At 49.4% G+C, this 27,834-nt stretch overlaps 1 protein-coding gene across 12 annotated transcripts in view; it reads left to right on the top strand.

The window, feature by feature from the left end:
* The window catches only part of FUT8 (fucosyltransferase 8), a 377,522-nt gene that overhangs the window by 82,109 nt on the left and 267,579 nt on the right, over window positions 1–27,834 (top strand). For 11 of the 12 annotated variants that reach the window (XM_061568643.1, XM_061568644.1, XM_061568641.1 and 8 more), the window contains exon 3: window positions 4,674–4,708. The exons of the other annotated variant lie outside the window; for it this stretch is intronic. The gene's annotated coding sequence lies outside the window, so the exon portion shown is untranslated. The remainder of the gene's footprint in view (window positions 1–4,673; window positions 4,709–27,834) is intronic. 12 annotated transcript variants of the gene reach the window in all.

The following is a 27,834-nucleotide window of genomic DNA, read 5'->3' as shown; positions in this document are numbered from 1 at the left end:
GACACTTGCAACTCTCCCTACTCGTGGGCACTGAGGCCGCCACCTCCTGGCTTGCCAGGGTGTCATGATGCCAGTGCTGAAAGTGGGTTCATTTCCATCTGTATTCTATCTTTACGCGGAGTTGAGCATTAACTCTCCTCACACGCCCAGGTTTTGTCCAGGTACTCCTTTTCCTCCCCGCATCTATAATGGAGTTAGCCAGACGTCCCAATGTAGGCCCACAGAACTTAGGCATATTCTTTTCACTGGTTCTGGCAGTCTTTCTGCTTGTCTCTGGTTTCCCGTGCACATTTACAAATTGTGCAGCGGCTGTTTTGAAATGCAATTTGCATGAGCAACGAGAGGAAACTTAAAAGACCGTCCTCTTGAGAAGGCTGGAGGTTGCCTTCTCAACTTCCCACTTGGGAAGATTGGTTGGAGGTTGCCGGCTGGAGCGGTTCGCGACTGTGCGGAGAGAGAGGAGTCGTGTTCGGGGCAGGAGAAAGGCATTCGGAAAGGTTGAAAGTGAACCTTTTAACATTTAGCGTGTTTTTGTTTCGGGGTGCCCGCATTAAATAGGCATAAGCAGGCTTTGGATTGTGTCTTACATGACGGTTGGTCGCCATGCAGGAGCCGCAGCAGATTCTGTATATTTAATGCAAACATTCTGCTCTGCTGCTCCCAACTGACTCGGGTTTGTCGTCTGTTGAACTGGCTGCGTCGCTCATATTCAGTTTGGGCGTTCACTCTGCCCACCGGTCCTCTGGAGTCGATGAAACGAGTCTAACGCTCTGAGGGGAAGCCAACAATGAATCCGAATTTTGATTTAGACTGCAGAAGGAATCCGATGAGCTCTGAAGCTCTTTCACGGATGTCCCGTTGTTGTCCTATGGAGAGTCGCTCCGCCATAGGAATGTGGAACTTCCACCACTGGCTCCGTGTCGCAACAGGAGATGAGCACCGCCTCAATGCCCATTCGTAGCAGGAAGTCATTTTGACTTCACATTTAAAATTACGTTCAAACATTTTCGATTTCTACCAGTACATATATATTTACTTTCCTTGCCGCCATGTTGTACACAGCTCAGCAGAGAGAGGTGTGATGAACGGCATAGAGGACATGTGGCCGGCCCCCGCGGGGCAGCCTCCCGCACGGCATCCCCGCACAGTGCGGGCCCTCAACGTGGACCCGGACAGACCGAGGGTTGCGACCCCCACACCCGGACGGGGGCTTTGGCCTGGGGCCACAGATGCCAGCGAAGGGACTGTGGCCCGCGAGTGCCCCAATTCGCGTTTTTGGTTCCCTGGGGGCCTGTGCTCGGCAAAGCGGAAACCTCCCACCACCAATTGGGCGAAGGCATCGCGACGTCTACTTGGTCACGCGCAGTCAGCCGCGATCAGCCTGCTCGCGACAGTCTGGGGCGCACCTCAGGAGGAGCCTGAGACATCGACCTCAGGAGGAGCCTGAGACATCGACCTCAGGAGGAGCCTGAGACATCAACCTCAGGAGGAGCCTGAGACATCAACCTCAGGAGGAGCCTGAGACATCAACCTCAGGGCACCGGCACTGACATTGGACCCCGAAGCGACCCAATTGCCAGATTATTAGCCCCCTGGCGCCAGTCATCCTACGTGATTTATGTCTTAAATACACACAGCGACGCCATTCTAACAGGCTCACAGTGGCTGCTGTGTTTAATGGACCCGGCTGACATTACGATGTACGGCGATGTGCTTCTGCTGACGTGAGCGTTGAGGGCCGTGCTTGTCTCCTGCTCGCAGCCCCGAACGCACGAGGGGGACATTCCACTTCCCGATGACGGAGGCGAGAGCTTGTGAATGGGCGTAGTGGTCTAATTTATTAACGGACTCGTGACCATTTTACACGTCGTCCCCAATAATCGTTGCGGGCAGTTCGTACGTTTACAGTCTGGTATCATATGATGCGTGAAACTGGAGTGATTGACAGTCGGTTTCATGTCCTTTTCAAGGGCCACACTCGGATGTGCGGATGAGATCTAAGTGAATGTCCTCGTGCAGCTGCACACTGCTCTGCGGTGTGGGTCGAGGGGGAGAGGGAGGGGGGGAGGGAGTGAGGGGGGAGAGCGAGGGGGTGGGGGGCGAGGGGGTGGGGGCGAGAGGGGGGGGAGAGCGAGGGGGGGAGAGCGAGGGGGGGGGGTGGGGGGGGGGGGCGAGGGGGGGGGGGGGCGCGGGGGGGGGGCGGGGGGAGGGGGAGGGGGGGGGGAGGGCGAGGGGGGGGAGGGAGGGGGGGGGAGGGCGAGGGGGGGAGGGGGGGGGGGGGGGGAGGGGGGAGGGGGGGGGGGGGAGGGGGGGGGAGGGCGAGGGGGGGAGGGGGGGGGCGACGGGGGGGGGAACTTTAAGTCGTCGTGTGGCCGAGACACCGCCGCCTCCTTGCTGGCCAGACGGCTCCAGGAGGCCCATTGCCACCATTGTACGAACGCGGTGGCAGCGCTGCCAAAATCCCGGCTTTGATTGTGGATATCAAACATTGCAAATCACATTTCAAGTATATCAATGTGATGGGCAAAGCCTTTTATAACCCCTGGCTCTGCATGGTTTTTGGGTTTTAAAAAAAAATGTTGGGTTTTAAATTAACTGGATCAGAAGTGTCGTGAAGACGAAATGTGTGTGAAGGCCACCCCACACCCCCACAATTCAACACAGAAACACACGCAGACAAAGACAGATCATCCGCATAGCCATACGGTTTGGGGGGGGCAAGTGCTGTTAGCGAGGACCTCTGAAGACTAGTGCGGTGCATGAGAGGGTGGTGTGGCCAGCACCATGCCCAGTAATGATGATGACGATAATTATACACTGTACCTGGTTTTCATTTAAGGCTGAGTCTATTCGGGCGGGGGGGGGGGGGCTGGTAGACATCCAATAGCGATAGCAAACCTCAGCAAGCATTACCAGCGGCTGACAAGGTGTACCATGTTCAAAGTGGACTTTCAGACACATGACGGACACACACTAGGTGTCAGATCTGTGCGAGAAGGCATGAAATACAATGGCGTGGTGCTTGCGAACACCGGTGATCCAGCGTGCCGAGGCAGGGGTTGGTGGGTCACGCAGATCCTAAGACCGGGGTCCCAGGACGCCGCCAAACGATGACGTAAGGGGATGGTTCGCGTCGCAGCGGAGCGTGCCTGGACGCGGCGTCGCGGGGAGTTTGGTGGATCCAAACGCTTCCCAAGCTGCTTGACCTCGTCGCGGGTTTCTCCATCTTTCCATTGAAAATAACACTGCCAAAATGACGTTACCCTAGCAGACGATCGGTGACAAACGCGCGCCGCTGCGTCTCCTGTAACAACAGCCTGCCTGTGGCAGATGCGTGGCTAGCCCCTGCCGTGCTCCTATCGGCTCATGGCGATGTTCATGGTGATGCTCGCGGTTATCCTCATCGTTATGCTCATGGTGATGTTCATGGTTATGCTCATGGTGACTCTCATGGCGATGCTCATGGCGATGTTTGCTCAAACGGGAATGGCTGTACGGCTGCCGAGCTATTTAACTATTACTCTACAACTATTACTATTTATTTTACCAGGTAAGGCCCACTGAGCTATGTAGCTCTTTTTCAGTAGCGACTTTGCCACAAATGACAGTTCAACGAAGCGGCTTATCGCGTGGAGATGTGTCGCTGCCAAATACTCTTAAATGCGTGATGTTGATTCTAAATGTGGAGGGAAAAACCGGTGGACCCGAAGAGAAAACCCATGCGACCACGGGGAGAGCGAGACATGCAAACTCCAAATAGACAGCAGCAGGCGTCGTTAGGGTCGAGATCCAACCCACGAGCTTCCTGGACTCGCCTGATTAGCGGCCATGCAACAATCCACTCTCCACCCTCCACGCGCAGTGAATTGGTGGATTGCCATGGTTCAGGATTATGTTCAGAATATCAACAAACTTTATTGTGTGATTTATACCCTCTCTGATATTTGTATATATTAAAAAAATATTTTTTATTTTACCAGCTAAGGTTCAGTAAGCTATGTAGCTCTTTTTCAGAGGCGACCTGGCTATCGCAAATTATAGCTCAACGAAGTGGCTTATCACGTGGAAATATATCTCAGCCAAATACTCTGAAGCGCATGTTTCTAAATGTCAAGGGAAAACCGGAAGACCCGCAGAAAAATCCACGTGACCACGGAGAGAGAGACACGGAAACTCCACATCTACAGACGTCAGGGTCAGGGTTGAACGCACGACCCCTTGTGTATACCAGGCGAGGGAGATAGCACTCCGCCACCGTGGCGTCTCGTGTTCATATATGTGCGCATGATGACCTGCATGCCAGCTGTGCTTAACGGACCTCTGGTGTAAATTGTGGGACTGTGGTTTCCGCTGGCATTCGTCGTGTTCACATTGTAGTACAGCAAATTTTGCTCCGGTGGGAATGGATGCAATGTTCTTGCGGTTCACTTTGGGATGGACCCTCAGATTATTGTTTGCAGTTTCGAGAAATGGCAGCGTTTAGACCCACCCAGGCTTGTGGAGGTTTGTTTGCGCAGCGTGTGTTAGCGCTACGTGTGCGTGCGTGCGCACGTGCGTTGATACGCCGCACACCCTTGCACCCGAGATGTTCCATCTCGAGGGATTTGCCAAGAGAAATAATTGATTAAATTGAAATAAAATTAGACTGATCTCGCGTCTGTTTGCCATTTCAGATGCTGATTATTGTGGCGACACGAAGTTTCTAAAGGTATTTCAACGTACACGGCGTTACGCGCACACGTACACGGCGTTACGCGCACACGTACATGGCGTTTAATAGAAACATCTTGAAGTTTTCCGCAATGCTTAGTTTTTAGTCATGTTTGTAATGAAAGAGATCGCGGAGTAAAATTACTCGTGGCAGTGCGTGATTGATTTTTGGCCGAGGCCATTATCGTCATGAAACCCTCCACCACCCGACATAGCCCAAACTAATGCAAATGTCACGTGCTGTACAACCGTGAGTTGAAGAACAGCCAAACCCACCTCCAGTGAGCGTGGCTGACGATGCGTGCGGAGTTTCAAGAGAATAGTCTTAGCTGCTCAATGAGGCCATGAGGGTTCGTCTTCAACTCGCCGGTGAGTGAGCTGAAACAGTCGCCACGGCGCGTTAAACACTCGTGCACCGCGTGACGATTGCGGTGGTTTGGCTGTATGTGTGGGGCGGTGGAGGTTTTCGCGGCAAAAAACAATTGGGCTGGATCATTACGTGGCCCCAACTCAACGGTCGACGATGAATCATGGTTAGTGGCTGCAAAATCCAACATGTTAAGGTAGTGTGTTTTTTTTTATCTGCAAGGCTCTGTGGTGTCCTTAGAACAATCCCGCAGAGCCTCGGCCTTCTCGACTCCACTGGGCTCCTGTTCCCTCGACTCATTTGCTGCTTGAGGGTTGGTTTGGTTTTGTGTGTGCGTTTGTGGGGAGCGGTAGTGCAGCGGTTAGCGCGCTGCGCTACGAACCCGGCGCCCGAGTTCGATTCCCGCTCACGACCAACACCAGCGACGATTATCTGAACCGCTCCTGGGCTTCCCCTAGGTCGACTCTGCCTGAAAGGAGTAACCGGTGTGGTGGGTAAACAACTGGAGAGACAAAGGCGGCCGGGCGTAGTGTTGCCCGCTCGTGCAGTGCCGGCCTTCGTAGGTGCTCGCTAACAACACTTGCCGCAACAGTCTGCTGAATGCTATAGGGGGGATCTTTGTCTGTGTGTCGTGGGGAGGACCTGCACACCGTGCGCACACAAAGCAGCAGGCCCAGAGGACAGATGCGCCAGGGCGGCTCGCTGGGTGCACGTGCGTGCGCGTCCTCGGCTCCCGCGATGTGCCGTTCGATTTAAACTGCACACGGTTCACGGCATGTGCCAGCGCGCTAATGGAATGGTGCAGTCTCTCAGGCCGCTCTGGATGTACTAAGTAATTGCCATTGTTAGAAGGCATTTTGCGTTCCGATTGTTGCGGGGCAGAGGGACGTATTTGCGAGGCGTCGTCGCACTGTGGCAGCGCCGCCTGGCACGTGCGGCCCGAAATCGGGTTCAGAATCATCGGAATATTGATTTATTCTGGAGGAATCCGATGAGCTGTAAAGCTCTTTTTCACAGATGTCCAGTCGGGGCAGTTAAGAACCTTACAACAACAAACAATACACAAACACGATAGTAGTGCAAAGTGCATGAAAGCTAAACAAATCACCTAAACACAAACAACTAAACCATCCCCATCCTACCAGACAAAGCCCATTGAGGTATTAACTTATTTTTCAAAAGCGACCTGGCCACAAATGATAGCAGCAAAATCATCTCAACAGTCGAAATGCACGTTTCTAAATGTGGAGGGAAAAACTGGAGAAAAAAATCCACGTGACCACGGTGGGGAGAGAAACATGGAAACTCCAAACACACAGCAGGCGCCAGGGTCGGCCCTCGTGTGGTTTGGCCGAAGTGTCAGTCGGAGCCTGTTTTTGTGTCCCACTCGCTCGGTGTTGTTCAACTAATAAATAACTTCCATCTATCTCTCAACATACAATCAATATCCGCCCAGGTGGCTCGGCGGAAAGTGCGAGTGGCTCGCAGTCGGAAGGGTGCGAGTTCAACTCCCGTTTGGCGATTGACTGCGACTGGACATCTGTGAAGAAGAGCTTCCTAGCTCGTCTGATTTCTTCAGCATAAATAAAGATTCTGATTCTGCCTCAGCCCATCATCCTTCTGGGGTCTATAAAATAGGTCCCACTTTGTGGGATCGTCAGCAGTGGTTGTCCACTGGTGACAAAATTCTCACACCAGCCATAGCAATGTGGAATGTCCACGACTGGCTCTGGGCTTTTAAACAGATGAGCACCGCCTCAATGCTCATTTGAGCAGTAGGAAATCACTTTGACTTCATCATATATAAAATTACTTACGGACATTTTCAATAATTTAGGATTTCTTCGTAGACTTTGATTGACATACTCTTTGGTTTTTTCGCTAAAGTCACGTAGGTAGAAAAAGAAAACAAAAGAAAAATAATATATTATTTATCATATATATTATAATATATATTATTTTTATTTTGTTTTCTTTCTCTACCTACGTGATTTTACCGAAAGAACCAAAGAGTATGGATTCCTGCAGTCACGAAAGCTTCTAATCAAGATTTTTCCTTGACATGTTATATGCAGCTCATTGTGTTCGGAGACGCTGCTTATTGAGCAGAACATCACTTTGTTTAAAAAAAAACCTCAATGTAACTTTTCATCAGCCTTTAGGCATTTGTGCAAATAACGAATTCTCAGCCAGTTTCTACCTTCGATATCTCATCAGCAGTGTGCCTTGTAAAACAAATGCTACTGTGTTTACCAGTTGTTTTTGGCAAGAAAACTCCATTTTCATGGTAGGGCAAAAACACAATATCATAAACAACTGGTTACGTACCAATGTGGAGCATTATGCGCCATGGTGGCTAGGAGATGTTAATTACATCGCCTGGTATACAGGAGGTCGTGGGCTCGATCCCGACCCTGACGCCTGTATATGTGCAGTTTACATGTCCTTTTTCCTGTGGTGGCATTGATTGTTCTCCGGGTCCTCTGGTTTCCCCTCCACATTTAGAATCAACGTGCGTTTCGAGTATTTGGCTGCTATACATGTCCACATGATAAGCCACATCGTTGGGTTATTGTTCGTGGCCAGGTCGGTTCGACAAAGAGCTCCTACACATCTCAGCGGGCCTTACCTGGTACAATAAAATATCGTTTCGTTTTAATGCATAGCTAGGCTCCCATTGATAGTTGGATACGATTTATTGGTCTGCACAGCCCATAGGCTGATGGAGGTGGTGAGTCTAAATATAGGAAAACCACTTGACTATTGCATGTCGTGGTATTAATTGTATCCCTCCCAAAGGAATGATTGGCTGAGTCATCCCCTAACCAGGATTGAACTCGTAACCTTCTGATTGGGAGCCGCTGGCTCTGCCGCTGAGACACTTGGTCGGCTATTTACTCTATTACCCACGTTGCTCCACTCTGACACACCGGTAATCGAGGTGTTAATGTTTAATAATGTGTGCCTGAGTGTGTCCAAGTCGACAGCACCGCCGCAGTCGTCCTGACTTGCGAATTAGGAAGTCGTGCATTAAGATCCTTGCTGGATGCCAACTCAGCCCATCACCTCCTGAAGGGGTTGATAAAACAAGTACCCACGGATGGGGGAGGACGTAGCGATCACGAGGAGTGAGATTTATTCCGCGCAGGATATAGAATGAAGATGATGTACAAGGCCGGGGCGGGAGAGTAATGAGGCTGAGGCGGGATGGGGGATAGGGTCAGGGGAAGGGCTTGGTTAATAAAGGGGAGCGGGTTTCTGGGGCAGGCGGAGGGAGGAGGCAGCGATGGAGATGAGCCCCATTGAGGTCACGCTTACACTTGGACTGTGCACCGCCTCTTTCTCTACATCAGTTGTACCTCTCACTCCTCGGGCGTGATACGATTCGACAAAAGCGGCGGCCGCTGAGTGAGACGTGAGCTCAGGACAGGGGAGGTCTGATTGGTGTGACCGGCACCGGAGCGGTTTCCACGAGTCCGGAGACCAAGGGATGTTGTGATGAGATAGTCAGGACAGATCTACGGGTCTCTGTCTGAGTCTCTGGGTTTCTATGAGTCTTTCGGCTAGGACGTCATGGCCGTGATGTTCGCCACTCCCTTCGCCCACCGTTGCGTTCACCTTTCACCTACGCTCGTAATCTCGTGTAGCGGGTAACCATTTTCCCAGCACCGTGTGTTTTCCCCAATTAGGATAAAGTCTCAGTGGGGGTAGTGGTATATTTTTCCCATTTTTAACCGAGTTATTGTGTTTGTTACCTCTATAATAGTAGATTCAAGGTAAATGTATGCGCACAGTAATTGCTGTTGCATTTTTAAAATCCATGCTCATGTGGATTAGAGGTTGTCCACCGTTATTAATGTTTGCCAATGTCTCATGTAGCTGCCATCATCACCATCATCGCCTTCATGTATAATTGATTGTAATGAGTGTCCAATGTGGAGGTCACCACACACAAGAGCCTGCGATTGCTTCATGCGTGCAGCATTTTTTATGTTTCCACGGGGAATCCCGCGGTGAGGGTAAAAGGGGGCCTGAAGGTGCCCATTGCCCGATGGGACGCGCAGCCGCGGACGTGCGAGGCTACGTCTTGTGCGTGGACAAACACAACGGGGAAGGGCGGTGTCAAATATTTAGCAAGACTCAGGAAAGACTCAAGTTAGCTCATGCCTCAGGCGTTGGCCATCTTCTTCTTCCTCCCTACGGCTGCTGATGTAGATGCAGAGCAAAGACTACAATTTCACATTCAGGTGGTCAAGCGAGATAACTGCGGCAGGAGCAGCGGAGTGTCTCGCTGTGACGTCCCCTTGGTATTTGTGGATCGGGTGTTGGCCATAAACCATCATAACTAAACATGTTTTCAGCTTAGGTTCAGAGGCAGCCACGGAATTGGCTGTCATATTTTTTAAATGAGCGTCGCTCCACCAGCATCTGTGGCCATGCTCGAGGAGCACATGTGCTCAGTGGAGTGTGTAGATGCAACTAAAAACCCAAACTATTTTTGTTATTGTACCAGGTAAGGCCCAGTGAGGTATACAATAACTCTTTTTCAGGAGCGACATTGCTGCAATTGATAGCTCAGCCGATGTGGGCATATCATCACGTGGAAATGTATAGCAATCAAACACTCTGAACGCACGTTGATTCTAAATTTGGAGGGAAAACCGGAGGACCCGGAGAAAAATTTACAAGAGCACGGGGAGAGGGAGAGACGCAGGCTCCACCAGGCGTCAGGGTTGGGATGGAACCCACGCCGCCCTGTATACCAAGCAAGGTAGTAAACACCTCGTGCAGATGCCTTCGAGTAGAATCACATACAAGGAGTTTGGATGTCGCTGAGCTTCAATATAAATTAACGTCAGCCAAGGTTTCTCGTCGAGTCGTGCGATCAGTCTATCATCACATATATCAACATCATTCATAGATTATTTTGGGTTAGGCCACATATGTAGAACTTCTTTCGCACCATCGTACGTAGCCAGCCGTGCTAATCCGAATGATCTGGCAAGAAAATTCTGTCGTTTTAGACCCTCCGCCACCCGACACAGCCAAACAAATTAAATTGACACGTGTCAATGGTTATTGTTTCAGCTCAAAGGTAAGTTGAGGAGCAATTCTCACGACTAAATCTAGCGAATTTAGGTACGACCTTCCAATTGAAACTGTGTGAAGCGTCACCAAAAATGAATTGAGAATCATAACATTGGCTGAGGAAAAACCCGATGTGTTCAGTTCTTCTTTCTCATCACAATTATAAGCCCCTCCACCTGATGTGATGCAGCAGCAGCAGCAGGGGTGGCGGTGTGAGTGACCGTAATGGGGCCACGGTCGTCCGTATCATGAACGGGGGATTCATCGTTGATGCAATGACAGCATTAAAGCGATGTGCCCCTGAGGTGTGCCTTGTGATCACAGTGGGATTTAAATGGTTATGATGATGAAGATTCTAATTATTATTACGCTTGTTTACCTAGAAAAGCCTCACCCAGGCTCAGCATTTTTGTCAGCAGGGGGCCGCCCGGGTTTTACAACAGGAGGCACCGATTGATATGCGTTTGCCAATTGAGTATTTGGCGGTGTCATTTTTCCCAATGTTGGCAAAATTTGGACCATGACGTTGGCACACAATGGCCTGCCCTTCCCCGTTTAATACCACGGGATCTCTCACGTCCGCTGTTGACATGGGCGGCGCATCGTATCTTCCGGTCAATGCCGCACCGCATTAGTAACGAGGGCAGAACTTCGTGGGTTAATACCAAGCAACGATGGAATTTTAATTATTCTGAGAAGGAAAATTAACGGAGCCCCGTTAATAATGCAGCCAATAGGCATGCGATCTCGTGGGACAAGCGCGTACAATCATGCAGCCATTTGCGCAGCGCAAGTGCATTGTCTAGGCTGCGCTACTTACGGAGTAATTGACAAAGTCTAACGCGACCACACAAGAGGGCCCAGCGGATGGATGCTCATGAAGATGCATCGCAAATCCTTGTCTCTAAAAAAACGTGCCGTGACCCCGAGGTCAGTGCGGTGGGTTTGTGCGTGAGTGTAGGTAATTCAAACAAGATCTACATCTCTGCTTTATTGACCTGGTCAAGGCCTATGATGCCATCAACAGGCCAGGGCAGTTTTGTGCTTTCGAGTCCCTGACTCTCTGGTCACAATCATTAAGGGCAATCATGATGGTGGGCAGGTTTGGGTAAAGCTATGTGGCCAGGAGTCAGAGCCATTCCCTGTTCACCTTGGGGTGTGACAGGGATGTCCTCTTGCTACCACATTATTTAACATAATTTTTGATCATGTAGTTCGAGAACCTTTCCATGTCTGTACCGGAGGAATTTTCTATCTGGTACATAAAAAATGGGAGGCTGATCGATGCCCGGGTGTGGTCGAGGGATGGCTCCCTATTGGTCAACCATGTTCTGCATGCTAATAATCTGGTGATTGCTGCTCAATCATAGGAGAAGTTGGAGGCGCTGCTGCTGAACCTGGAGTGTGCCACTAAGAGGCGGGGTCTTACCATCATCAGCCCCACCAAAACTAAGCACCTGCCTGGGTATTTTGTGCCATCTAACACTCCACTTTCTCAGCTCCCCAATGGTGATGGAGCAGTTGTGCAGAGAGTGGAGAGTTTCCCATACCTGGACTGTGTGCTTATGACCATCTACGGTTTGACAGCAGAGGTCTCACTCCGAATTAGTCGGGCAATATCTTTTTATTGGTTGCATAATGTTGTCTGGAAGCTACTTGGTCTGTCACTCCGCACAAAGCTTCAGGTATTTTCGGCCACAGTCATGCCCCCCCTTCTCTATGCTTTTGAAACGTGGACCCCTCTCATGGAAAATCTGCGCCGGTTAGAAACATTCAGGCTGGCCTGCCTTGGATCCATCCTGGGTTTAACCAGGCTGGATTGTGGGAGGAGCTCACAAATCCTTGAAACATCTGGACATATTCCCTATCAGAGAGCTGCTCCGGCAGGCAAGGCTGTGTTGGCTGGGTCATGTAGCCCGCATGCCCAGCCACCGCATGCCCAGACGAGCTTCTGTTTGGCCGCACAGAGGGGCTAAACGTGAACGACATGCGTTGGAGAAGAGATGAACTGATGCGGTACGGGAGGATGTGGAGTTGAGTGGACTTACCGACAACCGGTACCAGCAGTGTTAAGATCGGCCTCTATGGAGGAGGCTCGTGAAAGACGCTACTGGGCAGTTGGAAGCAGTCGCCCTCCAGCAACAACGGAGAGCAGAGGAGCGACGCTCACAACAACAAGCGGAGTGCCGGGCGGCTTAATGCAGTAAGTTTGCACAGTGAATCTACCAGTCATCTCAGTCAGCCAACCCATGGCACCTTGGTCTATCCCGTGACCTCCTGTCAGCGAGCCTTCGACACTTCACGTGGCCTCAAAGTGCACCTGGTCTGGCACAAGCGCCATGGTGACGTCACCGTCACTTAGTGGCGAATGGCGGTTGTTGGTATTTGTGCGAGTGGGTGTGTGAGTGGGTCGGTGGGTGAATGAGTGTGTGGGTGTGTGAGTTAGCGAGTGGTTGTGTCCGGTATTGTGGTGGTTAGACACTGTGGATGAGATGAGACAGATTTATAGAATTCCTATGCTCAATGATGAGAAAACGGCAGTACAGCAAGCGGGTTAGTGAACCTGTAGAACTCTCAGGGTTAATGCCTCGCATGCCTGCGTCTCCACTGGTTCACCTGCCTCCTTCCCTGCTCATAATGGAAATAGTCAAACATTGCAATGCTGGATCCTCCTCAATATCTTGAGACTGGAGATGCATTCTTGGATAAATCAGCGTGATTGATCATCGTCATCATCATTGTTGCCATCAGCATCATCAGCAAACGTATCGTCCTATCGACAGAAAATTGAAAATCGGATCCAATCGCACCTGCTGTGATAAAAATGCAGATAATGTTGAATCAGTGCCTGGACCGTTCGGGGTTTACTCCTCTTATCCGTGCGGTGTCACTGATGAACGTGGAAGAGTAGAGACGCGGGTACCATGAATATTCATGGATTGAGTTAACCCCTCCAATGCATCGGGGAGGGATCACGGATAAGGGGAGTCGCCGCACAGTGCTGCATTAGATGGACACCAAATTACACCTCTTGTAAATTATTTTAATCGCAATTTCTAATTGTGGTCACGGGGAGGAGACCTTTATCCAGAAAAGATTGATCACGGCTGACGATGAATGACTGTAAATGATTATTCTCGGCCTGTCTTCGCTGTGAAAGGATTCGTGTAATTTGCTGCACGGAAGTATTCCCAGGTGCTCAGAAGTATTGCCACGCGGGAATGAAGTATGATCGCAATGTTTCATCCTCTTTGACAGCACGGCCTTGTTCAGCAACTGAGAATGCACTCTCATTTTACGATTGATTAATTGTGTTTGACCTTGCCGCGACCTCTCTACCTCCGTTGCTGCGTGGTGTGGGGGCGGCGGAGGGAGAGTCGGTGGAGGGTAATGAGGGAGCGGTGGATTCGTGTGGGGATTCAGTAGTGCTTGAGAGGGCATGGCTGGGCTCTCTGTTTGTGGTGAAGAGTGAATATTATTATGGTTGTGTGTTTTGTGTAGTGGGGAGTGGTGGTGCAGCGGTTAGCACGCTGGGCTACGAACCTGGCGACCTGGGTTCGATTCCCACTCACGGCCAACACCAGTGACGATTATCTGAACCGGTTCTGGGCCTCTCCTAGGTCCACTCGGCCTCAAATCAGTATCTGGTGCGGTGCGTAAAAATATCGCCACTGGGGAGACAAAGGTGGCTGGGCTTGGTGCTGGCCACCCACCCCCTCGTGTGCCGTTCTGGCTTTCATGGTCTGCTCGCTAACAGCACTTGCCCCAACAGTCTGTTAAGGCTATAGGGGGGAGGGGGGGGCTTTGTCTTGTATATACGTAACAGCTCATTGCGCAAGTCATATCGTTGCTCATATGAGCATTGAAGAGCTGTTCATCCCTTGTCACATTACAGCTATGAGCCTTGGCTCCGATATTAGGAAGCCACTGTAGCTATGCACTTTTAAATCTAGATTTAAAACTCATTTCTTTCGAACTGCTTTGTTGCTTTGAGTTTGTTGTCCTTCTGCCGCACCTCCCGATAAGCACGGTTGGCTACCTATGGTGTAAAATAATATCTTCTTCTTCCTAGCGTTGTTCCCGCTGTGGCGCAGGGTCCGCTTTTCGGCATTGTCTTCTCCATTTGGCTCGGTCCAGGGCATCTTCAGGGGATGCGTTGACCGTCTTCATGTCTTCCTTTATTCGGTCCATCCATCGCTTCTTCGGACGTCCGCGTGGACGGCGGCCCTCTGGCTCAATACGCACAGCAGTCTTGGCCACTGATGACTCTTCACTTCGCATCACATGGCCGTACCACCGAAGCCTTGCCTCAAGCATCTTGTCCGCAATGGGGGTCACACCAAGTCGCTTCCGAACGTCTTCATTCCTGACACGATCCCATCGAGTGAGCCCGAGGCTCCATCTGAGCATCCTCATCTCCATGGTGTGGAGAGCTTGTTCGTGTACAGTTGTGGCTGGCCAGCACTCGGATCCATAGAGTGCCACCGGTCGGACGATGGTCTTGTATATTTTTCCCTTCAGCCTATCCGGGATTTTCCGATCACAGAGGACTCCGGTGACTTGCCTCCATTTCATCCACGCCGCATTGACTCGTGACCTCACATCAGTCGTGATGCTACCATCTGAGCTGATGGTGGAGCCCAGGTACTTAAAGTCCGTCACTTTCTTCAGATCTTCTCCGTCAATACTGATGGTGCCGTCGGTTTGGGGGCCACACTCCATATACTCCGTCTTTTTGATGTTGAACCTCATCCCGTTTTCGTCCAAACGTTCCTTCCACAGGCGCGTTTGTCTTTCCACTTCTCCTCTCTCTTCATCTGAGAGGAGGACGTCATCCGCGTAGAGAATTGACCAGTGCAGGGGCGTGTGCAGGTCGGCAGTGATCGTGTCCAGGCACAGGATAAACAGGAGTGGTGACAGCGCCGATCCTTGGTGCACTCCAACGCTGATGGGAAATGGCGGTGATATGCCCACTGCACAGCTGACTGCACTGGTGACGTTCTTGTATAGGAGTTGCACCCAATGCACGTAGGTTTCAGGGACTCCATGGGATCGAAGCGAGTGCCAGATGAGGTCGTGGGCGACCCTGTCAATATATATATGTCAAATAATCGACGGCCACGCTGAAATTTGAGGTAGTTGATAGATTTAAAAGATACGGCACTGATTTAACAGGAATATCAGAAATATATATTTGAGAAAGGTGGCAGAACAGCCCACCGTGGACTTGCTGGCAAAACTGAAAAAGTTCAGAGGCCCTTCGTGGCTCTGTAAGCAAGCCCGAGGCATTGAGAGCTAAGAGTGCAAGAGCTGTAAGTATGGTAATGTGAGATGGAGTTTATGCAAATGTGTCTCGTGCAGTTAACATTTACTAGTTTTGACGTGGGAAGCATTTCTCAAATCTGTGAAACTTCATTTTCTCTGATGGCATGTGTTTTTTTTTTTTAGGATAAGTTGTACAAGCAACGATGATGGCGAGGCGTTTTAATTCGTGCAATAACTCCGTCAAGCTGCACATTTGTAAAATCTGTCTCGCCATTTAATGAAAAATGTCGACAGTCCATGAATATGTTTAAAGTAATTTGGGACAGGAGTCCTTTCCATCAGAAACACGATGCAGGGCATTCTTGTTAGATGGGAAAATACAATTTCGGGTTACTGCTATCAGTAATATATCAATTTTATCCATTTCAGATTGTGTCATAACGTCTTGATTTTTACCTGCAGTTTATCAATACAATATTGAGCCAAAGGCTAATGTATTATTATCTTTTGCGGAGAATGTTATCGATAGGCAAGTTATTTTTTATTAAATTTTACCAGGTAAGGCCCACCGAGCTGTATATAGCTTTTTTTCAGAAGCGACCTGGCCACAAATGATAGATCAACGAAGTGGCTTATTGTATGAACATTTATAGCAGCCAAATGCTCTAAACGCATGTTTCTGTATGTGGAACGAAAACTCCGGAGCATCTGGAGAAAGATCCATACAACCACGGGAAGAGAGAACATGCAAACTCCAAATATAGAGTAGGCATCGTCAGGTTCGGGATTGAACCAACGACCTCCTGCATACCGGGCGAGCGAGTTAACATCTCCTAGCCACCGTGGCGCCCATTCTTCTGTGCTGGCAGTGATAAATTCTATAAATGGCGGAGACCACACTGTGTGCACGCAACCCAATGACTGCATTAGTTTGATTTTACTGCAGTGTGAAAGTGTTGTCCACAAAATAATTTTAATATAGGCACTATTTATACATGCAACGACCTGATTGAATATTTTGAAATTAATGTAACCCAAATAAAATCTGCATTCTTATCGGTTAGAACAACTCTTCAAAAGCAATTTCCAAGTTTGGAATAAAAATAGATAGAAACGTTTTAAAGCTGGCTGCACTACTGGTCTGCCAGAGCAATTATAGAAAGTTTAGCTGTCACTGATATAATTATGACAGGCACATACATACACTTAGCCTTGACATTGGTGATCATGACCTCTGCAATCGCCTTTGTGGATATGGCAACAAAGCAGTGCGGCGCTTTGCAGATCGCCGTGTGAAGATGAAGCAATGCACGGAGGAAGTTTACGGTATCTCATCCTCACATGAAAAGAATATTCCACACGATCATAATACATTGACTAACTGTCTGTAAATTATGAGAAAACCCATTGCAACATAGGCTTTTGTTCGTGCAATGCAAATTTTTGCTCGTTAAATGTCGTTGTATAACTCTGTGAATGAAATTGGTTGTTACTGGTGTATTTTCTTTCAAATAATGTGTAGGTGACAGGATCCTAGGCACAGGCTGATAGTACTTATGTCATGCTTGAGCGACAATGTTGAGAGCATGTGGTAGAAACCTTCAGGCAAGGCCTCCTTAGTGTCCATAGCAAGTCAGTGTATACTGGGTGGTGTTGCTCGGCCCCCTGTAGTGTCCATAGCAAGTCGGTGTACACTGGGTGGTGTTGCTAGACCCTCTTAGTGTCCATACCAAGTCAGTGTACACTGGGTGGTGTTGCTAGACCCCCGTAGTGTCCATAGCAAGTCAGTGTACACTGGGTGGTGTTGCTAGACCCTCTTAGTGTCCATACCAAGTCAGTGTACACTGGGTGGTGTTGCTAGACCCTCTTAGTGTCCATACCAAGTCAGTGTACACTGGGTGGTGTTGCTAGGCCCCCGTAGTGTCCATAGCAAGTCGGTGTACACTGGGTGGTGTTGCTAGGCCTCCGTAGTGTCCATAGCAAGTCAGTGTACACTGGGTGGTGTTGCTAGGCCTCCTTAGTGTCCGTAGCAAGTCGGTGTACACTGGGTGGTGTTGCTAGGCCTCCGTAGTGTCCATAGCAAGTCAGTGTACACTGGGTGGTGTTGCTAGGCCTCCGTAGTGTCCATAGCAAGTCAGTGTACACTGGGTGGTGTTGCTAGGCCCCCGTAGTGTCCATAGCAAGTCGGTGTACACTGGGTGGTGTTGCTAGGCCTCCTTAGTGTCCGTAGCAAGTCGGTGTACACTGGGTGGTGTTGCTAGGCCTCCGTAGTGTCCATAGCAAGTCAGTGTACACTGGGTGGTGTTGCTAGGCCTCCTTAGTGTCCGTACCAAGTCAGTGTACACTGGGTGGTGTTGCTAGACCCCCTTAGTGTCCATACCAAGTCAGTGTACACTGGGTGGTGTTGCTAGGCCTCCTTAGTGTCCATAGCAAGTCAGTGTACACTGGGTGGTGTTGCTAGACCCCCGTAGTGTCCGTAGCAAGTCGGTGTACACTGGGTGGTGTTGCTAGACCCCCTTAGTGTCCATAGCAAGTCAGTGTACACTGGGTGGTGTTGCTAGACCCCCTTAGTGTCCATAGCAAGTCGGTGTACACTGGATGGTGTTGCTAGGCCCCTGTAGTGTCCATAGCAAGTCAGTGTACACTGGGTGGTGTTGCTAGATCCCCCGTAGTGTCCATAGCAAGTCGGTGTACACTGGGTGGTGTTGCTAGGCCCCCGTAGTGTCCGTACCAAGTCAGTGTACACTGGGTGGTGTTGCTAGACCCCCTGTAGTGTCCATAGCAAATCAGTGTATACTGGGTGGTGTTGCTAGACCCCCTGTAGTGTCCATAGCAAGTCAGTGTACACTGGGTGGTGTTGCTAGGCCCCCGTAGTGTCCGTACCAAGTCAGTGTACACTGGGAGGTGTTGCTAGGCCTCCGTAGTGTCCATAGCAAGTCGGTGTACACTGGGTGATGTTGCTAGGCCCCCGTAGTGTCCATAGCAAGTCAGTGTATACTGGGTGGTGTTGCTAGACCCCCTTAGTGTCCATACCAAGTCAGTGTACACTGGGTGGTGTTGCTAGGCCCCCGTAGTGTCCATAGCAAGTCAGTGTACACTGGGTGGTGTTGCTAGGCCTCTGTCGTGTCCATAGCAAGTCAGTGTACACTGGGTGGTGTTGCTAGACCCCCGTAGTGTCCATAGCAAGTCAGTGTACACTGGGTGGTGTTGCTAGGCCCCCGTAGTGTCCATAGCAAGTCAGTGTACACTGGGTGGTGTTACTAGGCCCCCGTAGTGTCCATACCAAGGCAGTGTACACTGGGTGGTGTTGCTAGGCCTCTGTCGTGTCCATACCAAGTCAGTGTACACTGGGTGGTGTTGCTAGGCCCCCGTAGTGTCCATAGCAAGTCAGTGTACACTGGGTGGTGTTGCTAGGCCTCTGTCGTGTCCATAGCAAGTCAGTGTACACTGGGTGGTGTTGCTAGACCCCCGTAGTGTCCATAGCAAGTCGGTGTACACTGGGTGGTGTTGCTAGACCCCCTTAGTGTCCATAGCAAGTCAATGTACACTGGGTGGTGTTTCTAGACCCCCCGTAGTGTCCATAGCAAGTCAGTGTACACTGGGTGGTGTTGCTAGACCCCCTTAGTGCCCATAGCAAGTCAGTGTACACTGGGTGGTGTTGCTAGACCCCCCGTAGTGTCCATAGTAAGTCAGTGTACACTGGGTGGTGTTGCTTGACCCCCGTAGTGTCCATAGTAAGTCAGTGTACACTGGGTGGTGTTGCTTGACCCCCCGTAGTGTCCATAGCAAGTCAGTGTACACTGGGTGGTGTTGCTTGACCCCCCGTAGTGTCCATAGTAAGTCAGTGTACACTGGGTGGTGTTGCTTGACCCCCGTAGTGTCCATAGTAAGTCAGTGTACACTGGGTGGTGTTGCTAGACCCCCCTTAGTGTCCATAGCAAGTCAGTGTACACTGGGTGGTGTTGCTAGGCCCCCGTAGTGTCCATAGTAAGTCAGTGTACACTGGGTGGTGTTGCTTGACCCCCCGTAGTGTCCATACCAAGTCAGTGTAAACCCGAGATTTTTTTTTTTACTGACCGCTGGCCCCGTACTGTCCAGGGCAGGGCGCCAATTCCTCGCTGGGTGATCGTGACCTCAAACACGAGTGATTTATTGGTGGTTTAAATAATTGAATAATTGATTGATGCGCGATACGTGGGGAATGCTGTGCTGCCTGAGCGCTCGTGGAGGCACGCAGCCGCTCTCCGCCACGCTCCGCCCGAATGCGTACGGACCAATTCCACACCTCCGGGATCCTGTCTTTTTGCCATTATCAAGATGATGAGAAAACAGAAGTCCTCATTCAGCCTTTTGTTAACCCGCGAACATCTCGACAACCTGATATCGTTGCCAGAAAGCAGCAAGAGGCGGTCCTCGACCTGAGCGCCGGCCGACTTGCGTCAGTCCGCACCCGCGGCAGGTCGCCAGTCGCCGCCACCCCCGGCGTCGTTGCTCACGGTGGCGGTGGGACCGGCACGGCGTCCACTCAGACAGGCGGCGGCATCCGTGCGCTGCCTCGCCCCTTTCATTCGGCCTCCCGACACCGCACGCCGCCGGCGCTAAAGCCCCTGTGCGTTGCGAGTGATTATTAAGCATTTTTTTAATCCTTAAAAATGGCTGATAAAAAGGGAAAGGTGAGCGAGTGCTCTAGTGACGACGTTGATAAGAAATGTAAGAGACAGGCCATTGCCGTATTCTGTCCAAATAAGCCAGGAAATACGAAGAATCAAGGTAATACATTTATAAACACGTATTATACTCTTTATCATTTGTTAGTTAATTACATATGCTATTTGTATTTATATGTATAAAAAGTTGCATATCGGACCCTTGGTCAGGAACGTGACCCCCTATTGTATCTTGTTTCTCTGGGAAAATGCGTCGTTTCCACTTAAATGGCACCTTTTCTAGGAGCATAATCTGACTACGTTCAAGGACCGCCTGCCTGTCTGTACGCACGTATGTGTGTGTGTCGAACTTCTTCCGCACCGTACGTAGCCATCGGTGCAAATCGGAGGTGCGGGGGGAGGACAACAAAATCAATAATGGTCAAGTTCAGTTTTGGAGTAGCGGTCACGATGAATACGAGCATCGATGTATTTGTGCTTGCCATGTGGTTTCCACCTGTATTTTGGGGCAGCAGTAGAGTGGTGGTTCGGCAGTGGTGACTACTCGCCTCACAGCACGAACCTGGGTTCGATTCCCGACGCGGGCACCTTTCTGAGTGGCGTTTGTACGTTCTCCCCCTGTGTTCTGCACGGGTTTCCTCCAGCTTGGCCAGTTTCCTCCTGGAACTAATCCGTAATAAAATATGCAGTGGCCAAAACATCCCACTGTTAAAAATGATCTGCAAATTACTCAACTGAGATTACACCGTGAAAAACCTGGCAGGACTGCAATCAATCAATCTTTACTTTACGTGCACAATATCGCCCTCAATTTAGTAGCGCATCGGTGCACATTACAGCAGAACGGGAACGCTACAGGGGGCACGGAGCAGCAGGGAAGGGGAAAAAAAACGCGTCACGACCTCAGCGGCTAACGCTGACCGAGCAGACCTCTTGAACAAAGAACCTTGAGACTCGGTGAGGCTGTTCTGAGTAAGCAAGTGGAATCGTAGTAATAACAATATCCGTTATTCTATTAAGCATGTGAATAAAAACCCCATTGTGCGTACCGTGTGCTTACCACACATGTAAATAACCGTACTTCCAAAACTGTACACAGCCATGAATTTTTCCCGGAAAATTAAAGGCAAATGTTAAAAGAAATGTGTAAAAAAAACAAATGTGGATGTAGGGTGAGATGTTTAGAAATGCCGACAGCTTGCAGAGGCCTTCATCCAGCAGTGCATAGATTATTGCTGACAACGAGAGAGTTCAATAGGGTCCATGTTTAACACGACGTCAATGTTACAAAGAAGTTACCATGGCGTGAGAGTAGCAGGCACAACACTTTCTCGGATCCCGGCATCCCCGGGTTCCATTCCCACCCTTGAACACAAGTGGCGCCTTGTATCCGAGCCATGCCAAGGGCCACCCCTGGGATAATACAGACGCGGACCAGTGCCGACGTACGTGTGTACGTTGAAAGTCTTTGGTACCGTACATAACCAACCGTGCTGATCGGAGGTGCAATTCTCATGGAATGACGATCGAGACGATTTAAAAGTGGCATAGCTCCCAGCGGCTTCCTAATATCGGAAGGAAGAGCGTTCCAGACGGCTGCATCGGCACGTCTGAAAGCGCCGCGCGATGACGGTGAGCGTCTTTCTGGTAGTGATGCTCACTGTTGGCAGCTGTTTTCCCAGAGCTTAAAAATGACCGCACGTTGTTTTACTTCCATGCTTTTTAAACGTAAGCCATAAAGATTCGTATCTGTTCAGATTTGGTTTTGTATTCGGAATCACGGCAAAAGTTTGTATTCGGTTCGATTTGGCCCAAATGGATTTGTCCCGCTGCTTATGCAACCTGCTCTGTTCCAATTGATTGCAGGTTTTAGTATTCACTGACTCATATGTTCATATACTAAATATTCAATGTTGCTTTTATTATGGTGTGTGTGCTTCCAAGACAACTGCACGTGCTTGACTCATAAAACAATAATAATTTAGAGCCTCTTGGTCAATCCACTGCCGGATGACAATCTTCCCGTGCTGTGTGAGTAGTGTGGCATTATTGGACACGGCGCTGATCCGTGTGACTTGGTGACGCGGTCGGGGTGCCCAAGAACCACTTCACGTGATCGCTCTCGGCTGATACTGACCAAGGCCTACTAAGCCGACTGGGTGCTGTGTTGAAAGCGCGGTGGCAAGATGTTAACCTCCTCACCTGGTATACAGGAGGTCGTGGGTACATTCCTGGCCATGATGCCTGCTGTACATTCGGAGTTTGCATGTTCTCTCCCGTGGTCGCGTGGATTTTTCTCCGAGTCCTCCAGGTTTTCCCTCCACATTTAGAATCGTCATGCATTGAGAGTATTTGGCTGCTCAGCGCGCCTTATCTGGTACCGTGAGAATAGTTTAGTTTAACCACCATGGCTCACCACTCCCTCTCCGCGTTGCGACGACGTACAGCACCTTCGTGTGTTGAGCCACCAAAGAGAATGAAGAGGACAACATTTTGCTGCTGTGATAGTCTCACATGCGTGCGGGTTTATGGATACGGAAGAGTGCAGGTTCACTTAAAAAGTTAACCCGCAGACTCGGTAGATTTCGGGGTTTGTGTTAATTATAGTTCGGGACAATATTCGTGAAATATTTTGTTGATCTCTCTGGACCAGGCTGCTGCAGGCCTAGTCGTAATTAAGCTCATTGGTTTTTAATTTGAGAATTGCATTTCGTCTCCATGCAGGCTGTTGGAAGTGTGTTAATGCCTGAACTATATGGCTGCAGGTGCCTTTTCTTGTGTGTGGTCATTAGCAAATTTATGTAATTAAGTCTCTTTGTTCGGTCACGTTTCAAAGATCTTTGTTTTATATTAAATGTGAATGGGGTTTTCCAAGTGGTAGTTTCTGGACCGTGAACATTATTTTGTTCCTCCGTAGATAATTGGAGGTCGGTAGTTTGTGTTTATACTTCACAAGAACATCTCATAATTGTTTTTGGTATTGTAAACATTTACCGTACCAACTGTTTCAATTCCACTTGCAGTAATAATTGTCTATTTTTGGGCAAAGTATTCACATAAGATTCGGTGTATCGTTTGTTTGTGATGTTATTGCATCACCTGCCAGTTAATATATGGTGCGCACCCCGGGAACGCGTTTACCCGGAGAGCATGCGTTGTAGCTGTACGACGCTTGCGACAATGGGGTCAATTGCGCCCGCGGTTCTTCAGAGGAAGCAACAACATGCGAGCTACAGAAGCACGCCGCAGTGAAGCCCCTGCAAACGCGTGTGTTGCATTTTGAGCGATTTCAACAAAACCTATTTTAATTTTACCAGGTAAGGCCCACTGATCTATGTAAAGTAGTCCTTCAGTTAACAGTGACATCGGTTCACGGTTTTGCGGTTGACGTTTCGCCTCCCATAGTGCCCCACAGTTTTGACGAACGTTAACATTCTGATTAACAGCAATGTGTTTAAGTTATGCACACGGGCGCCAATTTCGGCCAATCATTGCACTCGTAAGTGGGGCAGAGCCATGCCCTCAGCCAATCACCGACACCCATTTATGAGCGTTTAGACCTTGACTGGCTTTATTTACGTAGGTAGAAATAAAATAAAACAAATCATGACGTTTCAATCGCAACACAAGCAGTCCTCATCAGGTGCAAGTCACGAAAGCTTCAAATCAAGATTGGCTTTGTTTACATTCGGGTTTCTGTTTTGGCAGTGGAAACAGCTCTCTCCCTCTCCGATTAACAGTTATTTAGGTTAACAGTAGTTTTTTTGGAACGGATTAAAAACGTTGACCGAGGAACTACTGTAGCTATTTTGCAGATGTGACCTGACCACAAATGATGGCTCAACGAAGTGGCTTCTCATCATCATGCGGACATTTATAGCAGCGAAGTACTCTAAATGCACCCCAGTCTAAATGTGGCGGGGAAAACCAGAGCACCCGGAGAAAAATCCACGCAACCATGGAGAAACCATGTTAACTCCAAATATACAGCCGGCATCATCAGGTTTAGACCGAGACCTCCCGTATATCAGGCGAGGTAGTTAACATCTCGCCACCGCGGTGCCCTATTTAGATGCACACCCATGTTTTAGCAGCGCCAGAGGAATTGCCACGGCTAGAGTCACCGTGAACGATGCCCTGAATGTGAGCGAGCGCCGCTCCCTCCACGTTGTCGCTTCACCTTGCGGCATCACCGTTGCTCCATGTGGTTGGGCTTGGAGTAGGCCGCCATGGTGGCGATATTTTTACTACTTCGCCGAGTTTACAGGAGGTCGTGGGTTTGATGCCAACCCTTAGTATCTGTATATTCATGTGGATTTTTCTCTGGGTCCTCCGGTTTTTCCCTACACATTTAGGAACATGCGTTTGTAGTATTTGGCTGCTGTACATTTCCACATGATGATGAGCCACTTTTTGTTGGGCTATTATTTGTGGACAGGATCGCTTCTGAAAAAGAGCTACACAGCTCAAAATGAGCACCACTTCTCGGGGAAGACAACGGTGAATTTTTCTGTGGATATATTTGACCCACCTGCCATGAGAATGTGGAATTTCCCCCCTCTGGGTAAGGGCTGTAAACAGGAGATGAAAACCATTGCCTTAATGCTCATTTGCACATCACTTTCATTTCTTGAGCGCACACAAACAACAGTCACAGACATGCCAACATGCATAACGAAATGACACATACGTGTGTGCAAGCGCTAGCAATCTTGTGTGCACGAATGCGCAGTGTGTGTGTTCTATTAATTCCCTGCTTTGCACGTAAAGTTTACCATGAGAGGATCCCATCTCAACAGGGACATCGTTGTGTCCTGCAGTCATACCCATGTTCGACGCTTGTGGTGAGACTTAAAAAAAAATGCATCTAATTACCTCCTTGAACAGCGCCACATCCCTTCACGCAACGAAGACGGTCGCAGGATTCGTGTGTAACTGAGCGTTGATTAAATGCCGAGGTGTGTTATGGGTTGAGGTGTAACGAACTTAACCCATAACACAATCCTGCCATGTGTCACAGTGATGGCGGTCAAAGAACCTTGGGATTTATTTTTTTGGGAGAAATAAAGACATTACACAACATATATTTAGGAATAATGAAACAACAACAAAACAGGCTCGTAAATTTAGTTGTGAATTTTGGGATCGCCTGCCCGTCTCTCTCCTGGTGCTTGGAGGTGCTCGAAGACAAAAATTCTGTTAATGCCGTGGCATCGTAGGTCGAGTCTGTATCTGCACTGTGGTTTTTCATTGTTTCTCTGGCCCAACTGCTTAGCAAAAAAATCAAAAAGCCATAAAATTACCGGGGCCATCACTCATATCTGTCTTGGCTTGCCGAGTCACCCCCCCCCCCGAAGGTGTTTATCCGTGAGGCTCGGAGCACGGGCTCACCGGTGATGCTGCTGAAATTCAACCCTTTCTTTAGGGTGCAAAACAATGATTCTCCGTTGCACCTTGTACCCGCTATACAGTTCAAGAATTGTCATTTTAACACGATTGGTTTTTGCAGCCAGTATTATGATATGGAATAGCTTTTTTGTGTGAGGCTACTTCTTTACCTTGCCAGTTTTGGGTTGTATAACCCCTGTTGTTATTTATTTGTATACCAGGTTAAGGCCCACTGAGGTGTGTGCCTCTTTTTGAGAAGTGACCTGGCCACCACGAAGTGGCTCGTCGTCACGTGGAGATTTATCGCAGCCAAATACTCGAAAAGCATGTTTATAAATGTGGAGGGAAAAAGCGGAGCACCTGGAGAAAGAGAGACACGCAAACTCCAAATATATATAATAGAGGTCTTTTTGGGTTAGATCGCGTAAATATAAATGTAAGAATAGGGTTTTCCCCGTTTTTCTGGCAACAAAACTGAAACCTTTTTACAAGGAATCATGTCTGCATTAACCACAATACTTGTGGTCAGAATGCAAACAAAAGACACACTGATAATATATGCATTGTCCTTGAAACTGAATGGTCCACACCAGAGACAGCTTTCTTTTGAGCCTCGTCTCAAACGGTGCTCGACCAGAGGACGCAAAAAGGCGTACAGCTCAAAAACAATGCACTATCAGAGTAATGAGAGCTCGGGGTGAGCATCTACATCATTAGACCTCCTTTGCCAGTACCAAATTATGAGAATAGGTTTTTGCCCTTATATATTATCAGTGTGTTTTTTTGTTTGCATTCTGACCACAAGTATTGTGGTTAATGGATACATGATTCCTTGTAAAAAAGGTTTCAGTTTTGTTGCCAGAAAAAAGGGGGGAAATATTTTATTATATTTTGGTACTGGCAAAGGAGGTCTCATGATGTAAATATAAATGTGTTGTTAAACCCGCCACCACCCGACACAGCCGATTAGTAAGGTTTGTCACTAAGCAAAAACATGCCAATTAGTTACTAGTACAGCACACCGGTGTGTTGGATGGCAAATCCACAACATTTACAATCTGAGTACGACGTTTCGCCAGTAATTACAACGAGCATTATCAAATGGACAGCCAGATTTACAGGCACCGGGGTCAGGATAGAACCCACGACCACCTGGCGCCCTCTACCACCCGACAGAGCCAAACAAGCGAACCTGTCACCACGTGCACAAGCGTTAAACGCATCAATCGTAGTCTCAGCTCACCAGTGAGTTGAAGACCGATTCCCATGGACGTGGATCCAATCTTCAAATCTGGTTGTGGGAATCGATCCTAAACTCACCGGTGAGCTGAAACAAATAACAATTGGCGCGTTCCGTGCTCGTGGACGTGTGACAGCTCAATTTGTTTGGCAGTTTTAGGTGGTGGAGGGTTACAGGACAAAAATGAATCCAAACAATTTATGTGACCTAACCCAAAATCAATTGTGAAAAATACGAATACCATTTGCATTGTAAGCTGCTGAGCAGACATTTAAAACACGAAGCCTGGCCAATGTGCGGAGCACGCTTGTGTATGAGAGCACGTGTGTGCGCGTGTGTGTGCGCGTGTTTGCGTGTGTGTGCGTGTGTGCTGGGGAGTGGTAGTGTAGCGGTTAGCGCGCTGCGCTACGAACCCGGCGGCCCGAGTTCGATTCCCGCTCACGGCCAACACTGGTGACGATTATCTGAACCGGTCCTGGGCCTCCCCTAGGTCGACTCAGCCTCAAATGAGTACCTGGTGTGATGTGTAAACATCGCCACTGGGGAGACAAAGGCGGCCGGGCGTGGTGCTGTCCACCCACCCCCTCGTGCGTCGTGCCGGCCTTCATAGGTACTCGCTAACAGCACTTGCCCCTACAGTCTGTTTAGGTTATACGGGGAATCTTTATCTTTGTGTCTGTGTGCAGCGTCATTTCGTAGCAAGGGGCTGACTTGGCCCATCATCCCTTGAGGAGGAGGGGGGCGGGTTGGTCTATAAAATGAGTACCGCTTGGTGGAGAATTCACAGCGGTGGTTGCCCTGCGGATGGATGTGCCAACTGTCACGGCTGTGTGGAATCGCGCCGGGTACTGCGGAGGCGTCTTTACGGATCGACGCATCCCGCTGGCCAGACACGTGCGGACCCAACAGGGCAGCGACGAGCGAGGCCTGCCCGCGGCGTGTGCATGTCAATCGCGTTGCATTCGTAACAACGCGACGGCAAAGCAGCAACCATACCTCAGACGTCAGGGGCGCGGTCAAAGCGTGCATTTGCATAATAGTGCAATGCTACGTACAAGAAAGGTACGGGGTGAAAAACGCATTGCAATAATGCTCCACATACACGTCGG

Source organism: Lethenteron reissneri, chromosome 41 (genome assembly GCF_015708825.2).
Source record: "Lethenteron reissneri isolate LAM-NWPU_2019-01 chromosome 41, ASM1570882v1, whole genome shotgun sequence".
Classification (NCBI taxonomy): Eukaryota; Metazoa; Chordata; class Hyperoartia; order Petromyzontiformes; family Petromyzontidae; genus Lethenteron; species Lethenteron reissneri.
The sequence above is the reverse complement of the archived record's forward strand: the minus strand, read 5'-3'. Positions and strand labels throughout refer to the sequence as shown.